At 50.9% G+C, this 7,809-nt stretch overlaps 1 protein-coding gene across 4 annotated transcripts in view; it reads left to right on the top strand.

Annotated features, from left to right (window-relative positions):
• The window catches only part of Gdpd5 (glycerophosphodiester phosphodiesterase domain containing 5), a 78,380-nt gene that overhangs the window by 25,639 nt on the left and 44,932 nt on the right, over positions 1–7,809 (top strand). For 3 of the 4 annotated variants that reach the window (XM_026784384.1, XM_026784383.1, XM_026784382.1), the window contains exon 2: positions 1,356–1,435. The exons of the other annotated variant lie outside the window; for it this stretch is intronic. The gene's annotated coding sequence lies outside the window, so the exon portion shown is untranslated. The remainder of the gene's footprint in view (positions 1–1,355; positions 1,436–7,809) is intronic. 4 annotated transcript variants of the gene reach the window in all.

Below are 7,809 nucleotides of genomic sequence, written 5' to 3'. Positions count from 1 at the left end.
TGCTAGTTCCAGGACAGGATCCAAAGCCACAGAGAAACCCTGTCTCGAAAAACCAAAAAAAAAAAAAAAAAAAAAAGATTGATTCCAGGATGGTTCCTGGTACTCTCAAGTCTGAGTTGCCCTGCTCTGTTATTATTCCTCTATCTCGAGCCTGAGGATCCATGAGTTTGTCTTTATTTGTGTGTGTGTGTGTGTGTGTGTGTGTGTGTGGGTGTGTGTGCGCTCGCATGTGTGTGGGCTTGGACCCAGGGTCTTGTGTGCTATATCCCCAGCCTTCTTTTACCTTTTAAAATATTTGAGACATCTCACTAAGTTGTCCAGACTGGCCTTGAGTCACTCTGTAAGCCTTGACCTTTTTTTTACCCTCTGCCTTGGTCTCCTGACTCGTTTACAGGCCTGCACTAGCAGGCCTGTGTCAATAAGTGTGCTTTGTAAACTATGAAGTCTATCACATCCCAAGGATTGTGAGGAAGCTCAGAAGAGCTACAGAGGCAGGGCTGCGGCAGGCTGGCTGGGATGGGAGGAGGGTAGTGGGAGGAGGGTGGATGCTCCCAGGTCTGTTGAAGCTGCTTCTGGGCCCAACTCTGTCTGCCCACTCTGAAGCTGGTCAACTGTGTGCTTCGTGCTGGCTCCAAGATCTGACTGGGCTGGAGAGAGCTGTCAAGTTGACGGAGGCTCAAGCCTGAGCTAGTGCTGCCCTGTGTGATACAGCAGGCCTGGCCCTACCAGGCTTGGTGTCCCTGAATAGACAAGGTGACCATGTCCTCTGAAGTATGAAGTGCTGATTCAAGGCCCCTTCCTCTACTCTTCTCTTCCACAGCCCAGTCTCCTATGTCTCTTTATAGCTCCTGGTGGGTGGGGGGACACTGTCCTCCTGGCTGTGGGAGCTGGTGGGGAAGGCAATGCATGAGTCAGAATACAGGCACATAATTGTGGTGCCCAGATCCACCTCCTGCCCACCGGCCCTCCCCTTCTTTCCCTGGCTTCCTTGGAAGAACAGCTGGTCTCACAGCTCCTGGAGGAAGCAGGTTCCCTGGCAGCAGAAAGGTCTCTGCCCCAGGATGGCCATACCTGGGGCTTGTTCTCATGGGCCCTGGCTAGGGGCATGGGTGTTCAAGGAGCAGATTCTCTGGGTTTGTCCTGCAGGAATGGCAGTGGACTCTGTGTCCCAGGATCTGCCACCAGCTTCTTAGCTTCTTCCTTAAGGACTGGGGGCTTCCTGGGGGCTACCTATCAGTGGGCCCACTCCTGGGCCAGGGTGGGCAGCTTCAGGGTGGGAAGCACCTGACTCATTGAAACCAGGTGCTGAGCCGGAGACGAAGGCTCTCAGCGAGTTTGTCCCCTTGTCTCCTCAGCTCTGATTGAAGTGACATCACCATCTTTGTGAACAGGACACCCCTGGAGGACAGCCAAGAGCCACTGAACCTTCTTCCAGGTAAAGAAAGAGGAAAGGAAGTGGGGAGGGGGGAGGAAGTAGAAACAGGCTGCAGAGAACAGCCCCCTGGTATCTGAAACAATGCCTGCTTCTCCCTCGGGAAAGAACTCCACAGTCTGTGAAGAAAATCAGGAGGGACAGGGACAATTGTCCCATCTATGGGGAAGGAAAGTGCAGCACCGAGAAGAGGGGCCTCTGTCTCCACGCCAAGCCTCATCTGATGTAGTAGCTCACCTAACCCTTGTAGCAGCCCGTGAGGATGATGGTTTGTGAGTCGGTTATAAATGTTATATATCAGGAAACCGAAGCATAGTGACAGGAAGTCCCTGGCCCAGTTAACTAAATAGGAAACCTGGGTTTTGAACGTAAGCAGTATAGGCTTGTCTCCAGCCCCTGTGTATTTCTCTTAGCTCATAGCAGTTATTTCTTTGAGCTCCACTTTGGGGCTTTTAATGGGCTCACAGCTTCAGGGAGGATTCATCTGAACAGAGAGCCTAGAGAAGGCTGTGTTTTTCGGTCAAAGGAAGGAATGGCACAAGGCAGGACTGAAGGCCTGCGCTACGGAACTGCCCCAAGCCCTGAGAGGGGTCTCAGCTCCCAGGACTTTCTTCCTCAACCGTTAATCAAGGCTCTAATTGCCAGAAAGAACACTGGACCTTTGAACAAGGTGAAGACAGGTTTAGTCCTCATGTTCTGAGACATGCCTAGGCAGAGAGACCGCTTCTCTTTGCAGAATGCTGCAAGGGCTAGACAGACAGTAATGACGGGGGAGAGGATGGGGGTGGAGGTGGGGTCCTGCACTCAGCCTCAGGTCACCTTCATCAGACCTGGGGCGGAAGCATGCAAACCTGTATCAGAGCCTAAAGAAAAGAAGATTGTAGAAGTGTGCCTAATTGAGGCTTTTTTTTTTAAAGCAACTTAATTTTTTCCTTGGACTCTGGGGTTCTGTAGCTGTGTTTAGAGACAGGACCTTGTGGTGTAGCCCCGGCTGGCCTTGGACTTCATCCTCCTGCCTCAGCTTCTGAGTGCAGAAATTATGTATGCTTGTCACCGTATCTGTTTTTAAAAGCCCTGTTTGGTTTTTTCTCCCCTTGCTTTGCACATTTAACCAGTCTTTCTCACTGGCAAATCCCCTTGGTGCCTAACCCAGTGTGTGATATCCAGGTTTCCTGATACAGCCACTCCTTGGCAGGGAGGGGCCTTGGTCTGTGGTGTCTTGTGTCCCTATCACTGGGTACAAAGTGGCAAATACTTGGGGCTTCAGACAAGGCTGGTTGCATGGGACAGGATTCTGGATAGAAGTAGATGATACCCAGGTACTGAGCTCAGTGATGTCTCTCAAGTGCTCAGCTAGTCCTTGTGTGCCCAAAGGGCACAGTCAGTGGCTTGGGGCCAGGATGACTCAGCCCAGGGCTTGCATAGGTCCCTGTGTTAATATGAATGGGAGTTGTGGGGGGCAGGGAGGGGCAGGGTACAGGTGTTGAAGCTGTCAGCCTTTGGAGCCTGGTGTGGGAGGAAGAGGGGCTGGAGGCTGGAGAGGCAGACTTGAAGGAAAAAGGAGAGGTATCCTTAGATGGGAGGGCTTGCTTCTCTCCATCCTGGGCCTGATTGGAGAAGCTGTTTGGATAAGAACTCTGCTGGTTTACATAAGTAAATAAACCATCGCTCCCCTTTCCTTTAAGGGACAAAAACTGGGCAGAGAGGGTTTGCAAGGCGTCAAGTCTCTGCCAGACCCAGCTTCCTTCTTCCCCTCGCGACCTCATGCGAGTGGACCCCTTTCTCAGGGTCCTAGAGGGCATGAGATAAAGCCTGCTGAGCCCTTTGGCGGAATAACTGGGCTGTTAGGCAGAGCCCTGAACATCCATCTAAGAGTGAATCAGCCCCATGCTAGCCCCCCCTCCCCCCCCCCCCGCTGGCCCTCTAGACTCAGCCAAGGGTCTTTGGGATCCTCACAGGTTCTAATTGTTCCAGGGAGAACCTGGCAGTGCTCGTGAGTGAGAGGAGCCATGACAGGGGCAGGAACTCCTCCCAGGACAGCCTTCCTGCAGTCCTGATGGCTTGGAGGGGCTGCCCAAGCTTCCAGAGAGGTAGGACTGTCATTGGAACCTGTCTAAGGAGCTGAGCAGAACAGCTAGTTGCTGCACAGGGCTGTCTGCATGGAGGAGAGGCCAGAGAGAGTGTCCTGAGGATCTGTCTTTTGTGACTTCCTAGTCCTGAAATCTTAGCAACTTGCTCTAGAATTCTATAGTTATGATCATCTTGAGGGAATTGATTTCTATTAAAGACATGTATTTTTTCACTCATTTATCTTAAGGCGGGGGTCTTGCTTTGCAGTAAAGGCTAGCTTTGAACTCATGTTCCTCCTGTCCCAGCCTACTGAGTGCTAGGAATATGCTCAGCTGGGTGAGCCAATGTTGACATTGGCTTGGGGCATATGGGGCCTGAAGTCTATGGTTTTGTGAAGCAAAGCTCTGCTCCCTGGTAGGACTAGCCAGTCTTTTGTTGACACAGGATCTCCCTTGGTAGCCCTGGCTGGCGTGGAACTTGCTATGTAGGCCAGGTTAACTACGAACTCACAGAGATCTACATGTCTCTTTGTCGGCCTCCCAAGTGCTAGGATTAAAGGCATGTGCCATTGTGCCTGGCGAGGCTGGCCATTTGAGGTGACTCTACAGTCCTGGGCTTGTAGCTTTGGCTTAGGACTGTGGTTTTCAACCTTCCTAATGCTGCAACCCTTTAATACAGTTCCTCATGTTGTAGTAACCCCCAACCATAAACTTATTTTTGTTGCTACTTCATAACTGTGACTTTGCTACTGTTATGATTGTAGTGTAAATATTTTCGGAGACAGAGGTTTGGCAAAGGGGTCTCAACCCACTGGTTGAGAACCACTGACCTGGATGGAGGGGGTCCATCCAGTTATTGGGTCCAAGAGAACCCAAGGCTTCTAGGCAGGTACTTGAACCTATCAAAACCATGAATGTACCCTAAACATGCAAGTTCATTGCCCAAGCCCCTGTCCGAGGGAGAAGGCACTGCAGACACATGGGCTTCCACCCACTGCCAAGGCAAGGCTCGGAATCTGTCATTCTCAGCGTCTGAGGCCCTGGGCAGCTTCCTGTTCCTCTCATTGATGAAGTCTGTGAAATGAGGATCTTGGTAATTACCTGGGAAGTCAGTGTGACACCTCACCAGGATGACGTGTGTGTAACCTCTTTGTAAACTATAAAGCACTGTGCCTGCATTTGTGATGGAGTTTGCCTTTGCTACATCGAGGTCATCTCCTTGAGGGAAAGGAAGGGCTGGCTGTGCTGCTTCAGATGAAGCTCCCACTCAGTCACACCTGACCCCAGAAGAAGCTTCTAAAATATCAGTGACAGAGCTCAAAGCCTGAGGGTAGGACGGGCTGAGGTAGGAGAAAGCTGACCTTATCCAGGACAGGAGCAGGAGAGAACGCCCTAGGAGCTGGGAAAACTGAATCACCTGGGGGAGCACACTCTGAGAAGACCAGGCCTTCCTTGGCCTGGGGGCGGCACAACTACAGGAAGACCTGAGCTTCCTTGGGCTCCAGTTCTTTCCCAGAAGAGCCAGCAGTCTCCTGCAACAGAAGAGTTGGGTAAACAAGAGGGCCTGGCATTACCATGCAGAAGATTCATAATGGCCCTAATTATGGCATGATTAATTCTTTGAGGGCTCTGGCTCGAAGCCCTCCCCCACTGAGTTACTCTTTCTCCAAACAGAGAGCAGGTGTGGTGGGGTGGGGCCTACTTGGGAGGCCTCCTTGTGCTTCCTTCTGCCAGCCGGTCTTTTGGTCTCTTCTACCTACACTGCCCAGGGACTTAGATTTCCTGCGTGCCCTAGGTCTAGCCTCTTCACTATTGATTCACCAAACCTAGGGCTTTCTCTAAGATCCAAAGAGTGACACACATCACCCAAGAACGCAAGTAAGATGGTGACAGTCTACTGCTGTCTATGCAAGTCATCTGAAGAAGTCTTGGGAACCTAGGGCCTCTGAGAGGCTCTACCGACCGGATCAAGAACAGGGCAGGTAGGGATCTCTGGTTGGGCTTTCCACAAGCCTGTGGGAGTGAGAACTTCCAGGGTCAGGTGATTCTTCATGGTTGCCCAAGGAGCAGAGGGCCTCCTCTGCCATCATCAGGACTGTGGGATATCCTGCCCACCCTGAGCAGCTACTTCTCTGCTTTGCCCTGGAGATAAAGACAGAGCTGGTGGTGGAAGGGTGTTAGGAATTGAGTGCCGAGGAAGTCCCTAGAGAGTGTCTGAGAAAGGACAGAGATGTGGTTGCCCAGAAAACGGAGGTGGCCTGTTGTGGCCGAGCTTAAGCTCAGACCACCATTGCTGGACTTGGCTGGGGTTGAGTCCCAGTGGGTGCAGCCAAGGAGAAGATATTTCCCAGTGTGTCCTTCCTTCCATGGGGCCTGGCAGACCACGGAGAAGGCAAGGCCCCACACCCAGTCCTGGCACCCTCAGGGGTTTCCGCTTTCAGTTCCTGGCCTTGGGTGTCCCTGAGGCCAACTCAAACACAGTGCTCTGCCCTGGGAAGCATAGGCTGCTGGCTCTTGCGGTGATGGGGAAAATAAACAGGACCAGACTGAGGACCTGGCCCACCCTGGGGGCTGCTGCAGAGGTGGCCTGGACATTATTTAACATCCCTGAGATTATCTGTGTGATCACTCGGTGTGTGTGTGTGTGTGTGTGTGTGTGTGTGTGTGTGTGTGTGTAATAGACTTTTAAATATCCACTTTAGCCTTCAGAGAAGTTGATTGAAGCTCTCAGCAGGATTTAAACTGTAATGTGCTGTAGGAATGACAGGATAACACAGGTACAGCGTCATTGCTCCAGTCTCAGTAACTGCTGTCCATTATACTGTCACTCGCCTGATGCATGGGATGGTTTGGCTCCGTGGGCGTGAGGATTAGTAGGTGTTGGGGGGGGGCATCCTGGGCATAGGAGGCCTGGTAGGTCTTACGGTGGGCACCACAGAGGTTGTTCCTGCTAGGTGGTGTTATAGACACCATGATGTAAGAACTTTCTGGGTGCCATGTTTAGTGCTTCTCAGGAGGGTATTTTACACTCTCTGTTACTGCGGTACCTTTGGGACAATTGATGGGTGAGTGTCAATGCCTTGTTATCGACTAGAGTGGGGGGCTTGCATGGCCGGAGCTCTGGAGTAGACAACTGGTACATTACTGGGCCATACGGAATAGTGAGGCTGCCCTGACTTCTGTGTTCCACCTGGTTCTTCCTCCCCCTGAGCCCCAGGCAAGCACTGATCTTTTTTGTTGTCTCTATTTTTGCCTGTTCTAGAATCTCTAAAAGAGGCCTGCTGTCATCTACCACTATGCTTCCAAGTTTTTCTCCTTGTCTTTCTGTGGCTTGCTGGTTCTTTCTTGGACACAAAGTGTCCCTGTGCAGTTCCCCGGTGCTGGGATTACAGGCCTCTGCCGCCACTCCCAGGCTGCTGGTTTCTATTTACTGTGAAATACTATTCCATGTACGATGCACCATAGTTTACCCATGTCTCTCAGGTACAGTTTGTAGACAGGGTCCCCACTTGGTAGGGTTGTTATCTGGAGGGTCCTTGGGCAGCACTGGAGATCTGGGGCCACAGTGTAAAGGGTTTGGGCTGCAAACCATAGAATGATTCAGGTGAGTCTGAGCACAAACGTTCCTTGAAGGGGAGCAGGACAGTTCTCAGAACTGGAGTGCCTCAGAGACCCGAGCCTGGCAGGAATGGAGGGACCCAGGCACAGTAAGAGCCCTGCTTCTTCTGTTACAGTGACCCTTTCAGATCTGGACAAATAAAAAGCAAACAGTTTTATTATGTAAGATACAATGTGTCTATTTCATTGTTATTGGATTGTTTGTTCTATTGTTTGAGACAGGGTCTCACCTTGAATCTCTGGCGGGCCTAGAATTTAATATGTAGACCAGGATAGCCTGGAACTCAACAGAGATTTATCTGCCTTGGGCTCCCAAGTGTTGAGGTTAAAAATATGCACCAAGAATGCCCAACCTTGTTTTATTCTTGCCTTGAACTCTGTAGACCAGGGTGGCCTTCCTGCCTCAGTCTCCCGAGTGACGTAGTTACAGGTATGTTCCACTAAGTACACCTGACACAACTTGCTTGCTTTTTTTTTTTTTAATTTCCTTTTTGGTTTTTTTCTTTTGTTTTGTTTTGTTTTTTGAGACAGAGTTTTACTATGTAGTCCTGACTGCCCTGAAAACTCACTCTGTAGACCAGGCTCTGTAGACTCATAGAGATCCTCCTGCCTCTGCCTCTGGAGAACTGGGATTAAGGGTGTGTGCACTACACCTGGCTACGACTTGCCTATTTTTTTTTTTTTTTTTTT

The sequence above is a fragment of the Microtus ochrogaster genome, chromosome 22, assembly GCF_000317375.1.
Source record: "Microtus ochrogaster isolate Prairie Vole_2 chromosome 22, MicOch1.0, whole genome shotgun sequence".
Lineage (NCBI taxonomy): Eukaryota > Metazoa > Chordata > Mammalia > Rodentia > Cricetidae > Microtus > Microtus ochrogaster.
Note: the sequence above shows the minus strand (reverse complement) of the source record. Positions and strands in the feature narration are given on the sequence as shown.